The 14,033-nt window shown below is 36.6% G+C and overlaps 1 long non-coding RNA gene across 1 annotated transcript; it reads left to right on the forward strand.

Annotated features, from left to right (window-relative positions):
* The first annotated feature begins 6,397 nt into the window (after positions 1–6,397).
* LOC139989867 (uncharacterized) lies at positions 6,398–6,832 on the forward strand. Its single transcript, XR_011800422.1, has 2 exons — positions 6,398–6,544; positions 6,626–6,832. It is a non-coding gene; the product is annotated as an uncharacterized lncRNA (long non-coding RNA).
* The last annotated feature ends 7,201 nt before the right edge of the window (positions 6,833–14,033 follow it).

Genomic DNA, 14,033 nt, shown 5'->3' on the forward strand with positions numbered 1-14,033 from the left:
TGTAATACATCTTTCTAAAATTTAGAATTTTTCAATAGATCCAAGAGGTAAAAGTAGCTACATTGACTATCGAAAATTTGCAAGTAAGAGAAACTTTTCCAATTATCCGTCCACAACAGCCCCTGGAGAATCCTCGAAACACTTCCTTCGTTAAACTTCGTTTCAATTAAACGGAGATCTTATCTCTGGGGGATCGAGCATTCACCCCCTGATCGCGTCGAACGGCGACTCGCAAATCTATCATCGGGACAGAGGCAATAAACGAAAAGAAACAAAGTCTCGGTATGTGAAACGGGTTCCTGAAGCGAGTGAAAAAACGAAACGAAAAAGATCAGGGGAAAAAAAGGAAGACAGGAGAGGAGCGAAGAAAAAAAGGTCGGGAAGCAACCGGCAGAAGCCGAAACGACGAAGAGGGGGAACGGTCAGTGGAAGAAAGAAAGAACGTCTCGTCCTCGTGTCACCGCACTCAATAACACGCGGGTAATCACGATTTAATGGCTCAATAACGTCTGCCACAGCGCCCCGCCACGGACCCACGAAACAATTTATCGGCCCCGCCAGTCAATAAATTCAGCTTTTGAGTTGTATACGGGGGCTGCGCGGGCCCGCGCGCGCGGCACGCTTAAATCTCAAAGCGGACGCATCGAATTCGGGACGACGAATCCGAAAATGACGCGTATAAATTACGCCGGAGATAAATATCCGTTTGGACGGCCATTCCGCCAACGGAGGACCGTGACCCATCCTTCTTCCTCGGTTTCGCCGCTGCGAATTTATACGACGCGCCGTTTCTCTGCCGTTCGATGGAACCGGCGCGTTTCGCTAGCCGTCGAGGGTGAAAACGACGACTTTCTGTTTCGAGGGCATTGCGTTAACCTGTTAATTGGCGTAAAAGAGTTCTCTTCTCGGTTTTGTGCGCTGTTTTACATTTATTGATTTTGCTTATCTCGAAGTATTTTGGTCCTTTATGTTTCGTATGGTTTTACATGTGAATAGGTATTGTTAAAATGTAAATATCTTTTGAATATTTGGATGTGGTATTCATCATGGTTCTAGCACCTTTTGTATATTTCTAGCTATTTTTAACAATATCGTAAAGAAGGAAGATACAAATTCGAAGAAGTGCACAGAATCAACGCAAAATTCGAATTGAAATTAATTCATCTTTGTTACTATTTATATTTATAACTAATAATACAAGAGAGCTCTTAATTTAATCATTTTTAGCAAACAAGAAGCAACTTTACTAACAAAGATAGAGAATTCCCAGGGGCTACTTAACATCTTGCATAGAAGAAAAAGCAAAATAGCTTCCGCATAGTTTTGTCAATGAAGTTTCTATTCTATCTTCTTCGTTTGGTTCGCAGATGTCTATTTTTTGTCTACTATGAGCAGAGCTTCCTCTTTCTATACAGCCATTTGTTTCTCTGCAGAAAAACTGGAAAACGAGTCCCGGGTAACCGTAGGTTAAGGCTTCCACCACTATAACGAGGAACGTATATAACACATTGAAAAGATCCTTCTTTTTCGTCTATACTTCTTTCATCGTATCGTCGACATTTTTACATGGAAATTATCTTGGAAATTTTTTTCTATTCAATTTTATTGTTACATTTTTTACACCATCGACAGAAAGAACTGGAATACGAGATTAAACGGATATGTTTTCATCCAGCTTCGAAAAGGGAGACATAATTTATCGCGCGCTTCACCAAGTGTTATGTAGATAGTGTCAGAGCGCTACATCATTCAAACGTGTTTCAAATATGTATCTCTGTTTCGTATTCTATTCAGGAAGCCGTTTGATATTTGTTTTATTTCTCACATGAATCTGAATAATGAATCTGAAATCAATACAAGAACTTCTATTGATAGACATATTCAAACAGTGGTGCACCGTTATGTTGAAGAAAATACTACTACCAAGTATAAAAATTAATTAATTCCGCTACTTTCTTAATTAAGCGTATTCGCATCTCGCATAATGTAAGTACATACTTGCAGTAGTAATTACTTACTTCTCAGCATCATTCGGATATATACAGTTTTCGACACGGCGATGTAATTTCATTGAAACCACGTGCGCGCAACGATGTTTATAAACCGTGATTCACAGCGTATTTCACGCGTTACGTTCATATCCCGCGTTATTTTACGGCAGTAATAGTCTACTAAGTGAACACCGGAGCTGTTCGTTAAATCCAGGGCGAATATAAACCGGCGTTATAATGCCGGCAGTTTCTCGAACGCGAAAGACGAAGCAAACGGGTCATTGGTGGCGGAATCATTAACAGCTGTCGCCAGTTTCGATACTGCCGGCATAGAAAGCCAATTCCGCGCTTCTGTTCTTCATCAGGTCCGGCCTAACTTGATACGGCGGTCGTTAAAAATTGCCAACGACATGTTTATTAGTTCGTTAAGGTAAATACGAGACGATATACGGTACAATGGTGCTGATGCTATAAAACTTCATCCACGGTCTTGTCAATTGAAAAGTTTACGACTCAATTGCTTTGATTCCAAACGTACGATAAAAATTAATACTTTTTAATACTTTCTCAACTATCCTACCTGTATTGTGTACTAAAATCAACGTAGCATTTTTATCTTCCTCGTTTTAAGGCTACCTATGTATATGTTAGTCGTAAGTATATTTAATAGTATTTAATTATAATTATACTTTAGAAATATGAATATGAATTTGAAATATGACAATTAATAATTGTTTTAGAAGATTCAATAGAAATGAGCAAGACGAAATTTCAACCTTATCAAAATGGAAATCCATGACAAAAAAAAAAGAATATAAAAGCATAGAAATATGTATATTCGTTTAGATACGATGAAAAGATAGTTTCCAGTCTATCGCGATGGAGGCGTTTAAAAGCTACATGAGCATACGCTATAAATCCAGTCGCGTTACAAAGTCAAGCCCACTGACAGCTGATAAGTTTGCTAAACTGAAACTAACCGTGGATGATTACGTGTGGATGTCACGATATCAGATTCAGCAATGCGATCATTCCGTCGAATGAAACCCGAAATGCGAAGATGAGGTTTCATGTGGCTTTGATAACATTGCTGGATTCGATCGACGTAAAATTCCTCATCCAACTGTTTGATTTTAAGATATTTCTAGTGGAAAATAGAAAATGCTTGATGTCAAATCCCTTGTCAACGAAGCAATCGATTAAATCACTAAGGGACCAAGCACTGTGATACGCAATGTGTAAAAGTTGCGTAAACGCGACGTTATTGAACAACCATAAATGAAGTAAGTTGTTTTATCAAGGTTTTCTTTTCTCTTTTTCTCTATTTTACTTCTCTGCAATTTGTCTGAGACGACAGTTGACAAATTATTGTAACATCTATCAGAATAATAGATACATACGTATATTACAGAAGCTGATCATAAATCAGAGGCAGAGAAAGAAATTCTATAAATTGAAGAGAAAACAGTTAGAACGACTAAGAACTAATAATGTGAATTGACTATAAGAAATTACAAACAAGATGTCGCATTAACGCAACGTTGCGTTCTCGGTGAACCAGACCGTGATGAAATTTTTATTACTCGACATTCATGATGAATTGCGATAAGTATCGGTAGATTAGGTAGGTTGAAAGAGAAATTGGAATTTAAAGCCTTGGTTAGAGATGTTATCAGATATGGCAGGATATCGATCATTTCTGTTTTCCAACTACAGATAATGGTAGTTGTGAAACGTCGTTAGCGATATCTTTGGTCTTGATAGATACATTTTGTAGACCAGTGGTTTATAGTTTGCCGATGGCTAAAACTGATGGCTCGGGATGAGTAACTATGAAAATCATTATCTATATTGTAAATTTTCGTTCGATTTCATAATATGATAGGATTAATCGTAAAACTTACGACCTTTTTCAAATTAGTAGATTAATAGATTTTTTCAAATTATCGTAGACATATTATCTTCGACGTTTTAATAGCTTAAAATGGTATCTGATTAATAATTGATAACGATCGGTTGTAAAAATGAAAAATGTTTATATTCTACAGTTAACATCGATCGATCGCACATTCGCCTCGAAGAGAAGAGACTTCGTTTCGCTTGAGATCGCGTTCTGCTAGCTCGAATGGGAAATTAACTCGCAATGGTTCGCAGCTACAGCGACCAGTGCAATTCGTTCGGTGCAATTTATGGGCTGACAGTAACAAGGGGCGACTTGTTCGGCTGACTGTCGCATGATTCTTGGATGGTAATTGGTTGACAGAGGCGTAAATTTTGATAAGCTTTATGTTGACTTCGGCTTCCTTAGATCTTGACTTCGATCCCGACTAATTGTAGCTACGTAACCTTACGATAATTAATAATTTCGACGTTGATGCTAATTTATTCAAATACATACGGTAAAAAAGATTCACCGAGCGCGTAATCAAACGTATCCTGAATCTTTTGTTCTTTATTTGAACGAAGAACATTGTTACGAATAGACCGCGGATGTCTATGCAAATTCATATTCTCAGAAAGAAATGAAAGTTAAATGCAGATTTCTTTAATTCATTAAACACTGAAATTTGTACATTCTGTATATCGCTTCATTCTTAAGCTCTTTTTTTTATAAATTCATAAACACCCGTCACTTAATTACGAATGTTACTAAACTTCTGTCTTACGATTCATTTTCTTCTTACAGTTCGAAGCGCTTCGAAAATAATCAACGTTCTGAAATTTAATTCCAAAAACAAAGTATATCTTGGTACAGTTTTACGATGTGTAATATTCTGTTCTAGAGGATGACAACTTCATGTATCCCAATTTATACAGACCTGTCCCGATTTGGGACCAGGAAGTTACACTAACTGTAGTGGCAATTCCACAGTACGAAATTCAACATCTGTATTATAGGGACATTTATGACTTCGCGTTTCACCTACATTCCCATAGTGGTTCTACAAGTACATATTAGAACACACTATAGACAGATGAGGCAAACTTGAACATTTCAGAAGTCATTAGAAAATTATCCAAACTTTTGAAAATTATTTCATTTGAAATTTTTCTCCTTGACTCTAAAGGTATATTAATTCAATATTATAATAATAATCTTATAACTTTGAGATAGTAAAATGGATCTTTCTTCTTGTCTATATTTTAATCAATTTTGATATTCATATCAAACTTTGAGTCGCCTGTTTGCATTTTCCTATTTAAGTTACCTCGAATTGTTTTAATGGGATTTACATAGCTTGGGAATTTCCGAGGACCAATTTATTACATTATATTTTATAATTTGTTTTAATTTATATTATGGTACCAAAATTCTTGCTGATAGTTTCAACAAATTTTCCCATGTTTCTAAAGTACAACATTCTCATTAACTAATCGTTTCCTTGATAATAACCTAGGTCAAGTACACGTTATGTATGAGATCAACAGATGCCCTGTACGTGTCCATTAATGTAAAATAAAAAGGATCAACGATCTCCGAACATCGTCCAAAAATTCATTCTCGTTTGCTTCGATTTCAAAATCCAAATTGTTCAAACTTAATAACCAAATTACAAAATAAAAATAACAAAAAATTTTTCTAAATTTACGCAACGATCTACAAACATCATGCAAAAACTGAGTATTGTGATTCACTTCGATCCCGAAATCGACGAAGGAGAACGAACAAATTAATCGAGCGTTCCACCTGAATTGGTCGAATCGCACCGCGAAAACGTTCCCGTGTCGGCAAAAACTTTCTCTTTTTGCTGGAGCATAGACGCGGTGTAAAACCGCCGTAAATTACTGGAAACGATGATCACGATAATACTCTAGCGAGGCTAAGGGTAGTTTTATCGGCGGCAAATGAAACGGACCGCCACATGCCGGCATCGCGACGCGACAAATGCCGCCGTGCGTTTCTACGAAGCTTTACGGGACATAAACGACGCGTAACTCACCATTACCCATCGCTAAAGCGATGCCAACGTTATTGCTGAGACAGTAATTTATCCCGAGACCGCGGAATTCTTTCCCTTCTGCCCGATATTTACCTCTTCCCTTGCTTGGAAATCGTTAATTCCGACTATCTTCCGCGCCGCAAAAGATGGGGAAGCTATGGTATTACCGCAAGTTTACGCCGAGATATCGCTGAATTGGTTTACCAGCGAGTTACTCGATGCACGATCATAAATTCCGCCGCTGTGACTTTATGCGATTTTAACAGGAGATTTGGAAAGAAACGCGCGGTTACGATCGTGTTTACTCGAGATCAGTTTCAGAGAAATTGATTTGTTTGGATTTGTCTAAATTTTGTTTAAAATAGTGGAACGCGTTCACGTGTCATCGAAGAAATAAATTGGCAGTTTGAAAGAGAAATTTATAGGATCAGATTAGCGAGGATTAGAGTGTTTGTTTGAGAAGCGAACATCTAGTGCTTGACAGAATTTATGATCCTGATGGTCGAATGAAGATCCTGGCGATGACTATTCAACTCTTGGCTGCTCTGTTTCAGAGCTATGAATATTGAACATTTCTCAAAGTCATCGGTAAGTTAACATAATCTCACGAAGGTACTTTTTAACTTATGATGCTTATTTAATATCGTAACGAGTAGAATTAATTAACGAAGAAAATGTAATTGTTATTTACAGACATAAGAAAGACACATCGACCAATTAAAATGGAATTACAATTTTGGGTGAAATATTTAAAAAATAATGAGAATAAGACTTAGGGAAGGGATAGTAACTACGGCTTACTATACAACAAATTTTCATAACTGGTCCTGATGTTCCAACATTTATAAGATATGTTACGACCGGCTGACATCCTCTACAGAAATAAAAATTTGTTACATATTTCACTAGAAAATAAATTTTTCCCTTATCTCATTCTCTCACAGTACACATTCTTCCACGTAACAACATATCTAATTATAATTAAAATTTCGTCCGCTAAAACCTCGAAACGTTTTCTTGTATAGTTTCCAAATTACTCGTCTCAAGATACATTATCGAACTGCAAAAAGACTACGTACGTACCAAGAACCAAGCCTGTCTCGCTATATAAAATAATCACGAAGTTCATTTTCTTCCAAGGTTTCGATAATTCTTCATTCAACGTTTCCATGTAATTAGCTTTCGATCCAATTTAATCGAAGCTAAAAAACACAGGGAAAAAGAAAGAAAATAACAACGATCTACAAAGTGGACACAGAGAATGTTATACATCTGTGGTTGTTCGAATGGTTGGCTCACGCATTCGCTCGCAGCCAGTTTCGCTTGGGTCCCCAAGACAAATCTCGTTTCATCACGCAGTCAGACGACGAGACAGCTGTCGTTCCCGGGCGAATTTTATGCCAGCATAAACGAACCGCATTGGCGTGGGCGTACGTTTTATCGGTGGAAACGAACGTCGAGAAACGGATGTTACGTCGACGACACTGCGTACGCAGCGGAATCGACCGACGATGATTTACGACACGCGTGAATTTCACCTCGCGTGCCTCCACGTACCGCGTTCTCGCATCTTCGTCCTGGCTCGTCCGCCATTTCGGTTCCTCGCATACCGTCCGCGCAGAAATATATGTAAATTTATCTCCTCGTCGATGTTTTAACCACGAGGCACAGAATAGACCTATCATCTTATGGATCCTCGTGGCACAGAAACTCATGTATACCGATGTTGAAGGAAATTTTGATGTGGTTGTAATTTAAGATGATGAATTTAGAAATTGTATTCGATCTGATATCGTATGTCTGTTATTAAGTCATCTTGAAAATCTTCTGTCTTTACGGTGGAGTGTTAGGATTAAAGTGGCGATGTTCTTATTCATATTCAAGTTCATATATTTCTGAATATAATGTAAAAGATGGAACCTAGGCGGAAATTTTTGTTTTACCTATTGAATAATGTAACAAATACTATACTTCGGATATTTCATATATTTTAAGGTATTATGCGCATATTAAATGCGTGATAAATGCATACAAATGCATAATCTACTTAGGATAATTAAGGATCCCTCGTACGATTGAATTGGTATTATTAATGAAATTTTACAAGTTACAAATCGTAAGTTATTGGTATTAACAAGTACCTGTCTAAAAGTAACAGGTTTAGTTTAGTATTTATAAAGCAAATGAAAATTTACAACCATGTTTTACAAATTTCAAGTCGTTTGATTATTCCATTTGACATAAAGTTGCAAAATTATCAGATCGCGAAAGTGAAATTTAAATAACGCACAACTTACATCTTGTGAATTCGCTAATGTTATCAATTAATAAATTATTGTGAGATAAACTTCGTTCGACCATTAATATCGTTTTCGAAAGAAAAAAATCTGTAGAAAACCACCGATTCATTTTAAATTTCATAAATTCTTCCTAAACTTTAAATAGATTTTCAAAATGGAAGATTAGAGAGCACCGCGGAAGTATTAAGACCGCGCGAATTAAGCAACGACAATTTCATCGATTGGTAAACTATTTTCAGTTTGATGCTCGTTTCCAGTGCAAATTGCTTTCACGACGATAAATTTCTACAGATTAAAGAATTTATTCGCTCAACATTTCACGCGATCGGTGTTCATTACATTTTAACGAAATTACTCTCGAAATTAATCAAGGAGCTTTGCAGAAGATTTTCGCGGAACACGGCGAATCCTTTGAATTATTATCTCGAAATACGTGTTCGTAAAATAGTCAGCTAACGTTTCGGGTACGAAGAAAAAAATATGCGAATTAACGACGAACCATATGATTATCCGAATAATTCGCAAATCGTACCGAATAATTATGGAAACAATAATTATGTGCGAGACCGTGCAGCTATGAAATTCACGTTGGAATCAATGGAGCTTTATTCATGGATTCTGCAGTAATTAAACGGTTGACAAACACCAGTCACGATTCATTCTGAATAGAAATTTAAATTTCATTCCCGCACGTTTCATGAATCGATAAATACCTCAGACGCGTCTCCTTCCTTTATTTCTTCGAGTATTTTATTGTTTGTTCTTTCTCTTCCTTCCTCTTTAACGATTATATTTTAATATATAGAATACGTAATTAAAGTCAGACTTCTAGTTGTAATAGTTAAAATTCTGTTCGCAACAATACAAGATGGCAGCATGATATTTCATTTTACAATTTCTGTCATGTTAATTAAACGTTACGCCGAAGTTCAGTCATTAACTTGCTATACTCGTTATTTTTTTTTATGCGTTATAGTTGTTCGAATAAAATTACGGAAGAATTATTCTTCGAATAAACGTATAAAAAAATGAAATACTTCTGACTTTAATCTTTGAACTTCACTGCTCTGCCTATATTTTTCTTTCCGCTTTTCTTTATTGCAATTCGAAATTTTTCATCTCGGGACTGTCAAAAATTCACGTCAGATTTTTCTTTCAAATGAAATCTGTGCGATAGAATTTTTTACGTTCGCTTTTATTTTCCTTTGCTACTTTTGGATCCGAGCACCTTCCCGTTTATGCGAACTACTACCAGTCCTGTGGCGGCAAAGTGAGTCATGACCGTGAATCATCGGGATGGCTCCGTGTTCATCGCGACCCTCGCTGACCGCGAAATATGAGCACGAGAGCTTTTTGTAGAGTCGAAAAGTGAGAACGCGAACGACGGAGCTGATGTTCAAAGCTAGAGAATCCCAGAGAATATTCAAAGGAAATAAAATTTTTTATTTTATATTTCATCCTGTACATTTAGAACACATACTACGAAAAATTCAAGAATTTTTTAATCCGATGTTAGTTACTCAGAAGATAATAATTAACATTCTGATCAATGTTTGTAAAATGCTAAATTATTCGTAGATATTCACCTCTATTGGTATTATATAAAACCACAAGGAAACAAGATGACAAGTTATCGCCCATGGATTTCCAAATTTTGATACTAATTCGTAGCTGCAAGGGAGTATTTCGATGTGACACAGTTGAGAAAGTTGAAAATGTCTAAATTTAAAGCTACGAATATTTAAAAAATCCGCAATAAATCCACAAACGATCAAGACTGTTCTTACGACAATTTAGATATCTAAAATATTAATTACTCCCAATTTAATCCCGAGATCGAACAGAGAGCGTTTAAATGAAATTGATCGACAATACTTTAAACTTCGAAATTGCTTTTTTCGATAAAAGACGAAAGACAAGACGTATCACGTTTCTCCCATACGCTTTTCTTATATTCAATCGCTATCAAAGAACACGCACCTACATTTTTTACAGAAACCATAATTTAAGAAGGATGTACAACAATGTTGGCCAATATTTATCCAAGTTCTTTGAAGTAATTCCATGTTTCCCCATGATGTCCGGCCGAGAGAACGTCTAATGACCGATCCGTGCTTTCCAGCCACCGTGGCCGATCACAAGTGAAATATTGTCGCCAATAAAGGTCCGCGTTATTATTTATAGCGTTCGGGCGAATCCGCGGGACACAAGCCGCGCGACGCCGTGGCTAATGTCGGTTCTCTGTGTCGCGCGACAGAATTAAAATGGCCGCGTGCAGAGTGCACAATCGTTTTTACCTGTGCAGCTGATCTACCAGGGCCATTGAATCCAGTTTACATTAGCGCGACACGATCGCCGCTGAGCGCGTATACCGATGCAAATCGAAGACCCAAAGGCAGACCTCGCACCGGTATTCCTTTAAACTGCTTCGGTAAGATAGGAACCAAATCGAATTTGATGGAAATTCAATGGCCCAATTGTGTGAGATTTGATTTTAACCAGAGACATGTTAGGAACTAACAGTATACGTGTATGTAATTGGAAATGGTACGACTAAATGATTAATTGTAGTTGGAACTAGAAAGGAACTGAATCCTTGCTTGATTTTCTATTGCTGATCTTCAATGGCCAAGGATGACTATTAAGCAACATGTTATTGTATGTTTATATTCTATATTTATATTGTATATTGTATGTTTTAAATACTTTATTACGGAGCAATTAGAAAGACAGACAATTTTAGTCAATTCTTTATATCGTAATACGACTTGAAATTAGAGATACTCTCATACATATTAAACAAATTTTCTTTTTCACCATATTATAGTATTTTATTTTGTTTAACATCATCGTACCATTGCCAAGCGATTTATCTATGAAGATTATTGCTTCTCAATCTCCAGATCCAAGTGATTATTTGTTATTTCTAATATTTTGAGTTCCTTGCATGTATCCTTCTTCGTGTAAATGATACTTACAGTTTATTAATAATCTATGCGTCGTTCAATAAAAATTCTTCTACTTTAAAAAACCTGCCGCACCACGCGATAGAGATGAAACGAACAAAAATAAAAAACTATCCTTTCGTTGATGTTTCAATCAACGAAGTGTACCGGTCAAATCTTCATCGATCCAATCACTTGCATCAGTTTAAGCAAATTAACAGGATATCGCGACTTAAAAATCGCTTTTCGCCTTGATCGCGAATTATCGTGAAAAACTACAGAGCTGAAGCATCGATACGACTTGTCGAACATTTTGCTGAAATTCACTAGGTGAATTAATTCGTTCCCGTTTACACGCTATTTCGTCGCGGAGATAACACTCCCGGTGGAACATTTGTTCGCGACCGCTTCATTTTCCCTGGCTTTGAAATAAAGTGATTTATCGGCGGTCACTGCGGTCCCTTCGATATTTATTGGTCGCGTGTGCCCATTATTATTGACGGCGCGGAGAACGCGTGAGTTCCGCCAAATTTGTTTTAATGCGGCGGACGATATGTTAGCGACATGATGAACACTGCAGACGTTGTCGATTTTACAAAACGATACTGCACTGTCTCCTGGATGTATATCGATCGTTGCTCTCAGTCAAATTAACCGATAGATGTATGACGATCTCCGCATTTTATTCGTACGAATTTTATTTACTTCTTAGCTATTTTTAATATGACGAAGAAGTGTCGTTTTCAGAGAGTCTCATATAGTAGTAAATATATAAACGAACATAGTAATTAAATTAATTAAAATAATTGTCGAATGTTGAACACGATATAACAAGAAGATCCAACAACTCGATGCATACTTCCACTCGTATTAGGTTGTCCGAAAAGTTTCTTTCGTTTCATAAGGTGATAATAGATGAACGACAATTTCTGTTTTATATTATTTTATTGAATTAGGTATGATCCATTTCGTTATATTTCTATTATTATATTCGTGAATAATTCAATAAACTAATATAAAACAAAAAACATTGTGCGTCTATTATTTCCTTATAAAACGAAAGAAACTTTTCGGACAACCTTATATCTACGTTCGACAAATTTTTATTTTTATCAGTCCAATCGAAATCAGTAGTTTAAATGTCTTTTAGAATTGTTGTCGATACATGTGACTTTTTCTTTCAATTTTGTGCCAAAGCTTCCCCTAGGGTATTCAAAATGCAGCATATTTTTAACACTTTTTTATTGTTCATAAATAACAAAACAACGTGTACGGTTTATTTCTTCTTCGTCACATAAAGTATAAAATACGAACCGAGATATAAATACAACCATAAAACGAAGTAACGTAAAGTATCGTGAATAAATTTTACTAAATTTGTACAACAAACTTGTCCATTACCTATCGTTAATCACCTACAATCGATTAAAATTCATAGATTAAAATTCATAGACAACTAACATTAGCCAAAACAAGGAAAATTAAAACTAACTAAAATTCATAATACGCTTGATAATAATACGACGAGGGAAAATTTAATGCGAAAACAATACCGATTTGAGATACCTAATTCATACAAGGGATTCTGGTTACTACCATTCGGGTAGCTCTCGCCTCGTCGATTCGTTTCACGCGACACCGAACGCGTGCATCCACGGCCTCGAAACGAGATGTTCCTCGTGTCGTGGGATCGTTTCAGAGGTCAAGCGGGCCGGTTCCATCGGTGGGTGCCATCGGCTTTCTCGGTGGAAGCCAACCGGTCGCAAATTGCACGCTCGAAAATGTACGATCGTGGCCAGTGCGTATAACCGGGACCGAAGCCACAGACTTGCGACAACAAATAAGGAATGAAAAATACAGCACTTGGCGCCCGTACAATGGCGATATTTATAAACGCACGCTGAATCCTTCCATCCTCGATAACCCATCTTTCTCACTCTCCTTTGCCCCTTTCCCTATTTTTTCTTTTCCTTTTGCGCACACCGTCGCTCATAAGTATGCGGACATTTTAGTCGATTTTTATTAGCGACAGCTGATTGTTACTAAGGATATATGGAATCGATGGAAGATCAACGATTAAAAGCAATACTTTTGTTAGTATCTTCTTGTAGAATTAGGAGATGTTTCGTACGTCGTTGTCAAGGTGCAACAACGGTGAAATTGGAAAAAAGTGATTTGACAGGAAACGAAGGAAATCGATTTCATTTGATAAAACTTGTAATTAAATCACGAAAGAAACGTTTTATGATGTTGGGATAAAAAATATTGTTGCATTATATGGTTATTTTTACACTCATATTGTTGTGGCTGCCAAGTACTATAGCCAACGACGAATATTTCAATAATTGTCACGTGTTTATTGCATTGGAACCGCGATACAGCATTCGTCGAGGTATTGAATGTTATAGTTTGGAAAACCTTTCTCTATCTTGCATTTAGCCTAACAACCAGACGAACTGAGTATAACGGACTCTTTGAATAAGAAAAGATCTGCTGCATAATGCTTGACCGTTATAAATGTCAACCTTTCTATTGCATATTAGCTTGTAAAAAGAAATTTTATCGTGTCGTGATATTTTACAACAGCTATAACCAAGAAGACTTTTTATTTCTCATTCATTCTATTTTATTTTAGTTGTAATTTAAGACAAATTTATATTCTGCCAAAAATAAGTGAGTGGCCATATATTTTTGAGCGGTACTGTACAATGTCTTCTCCCTTCTCCTTTTCGTTCCTTCTCTTCACTTCCTTTTTCCTTTGCTTTTTATTTTCATTCTTTTTTTCTTTTTTTTTTTTTTACTTCGCTCAGCTCCCTCTAGTTCGATCGTCTCTGACAAATTCCCAGACGGGAGGCA

This window comes from Bombus fervidus, chromosome 8 (genome assembly GCF_041682495.2).
Source record: "Bombus fervidus isolate BK054 chromosome 8, iyBomFerv1, whole genome shotgun sequence".
Taxonomy (NCBI): domain Eukaryota; kingdom Metazoa; phylum Arthropoda; class Insecta; order Hymenoptera; family Apidae; genus Bombus; species Bombus fervidus.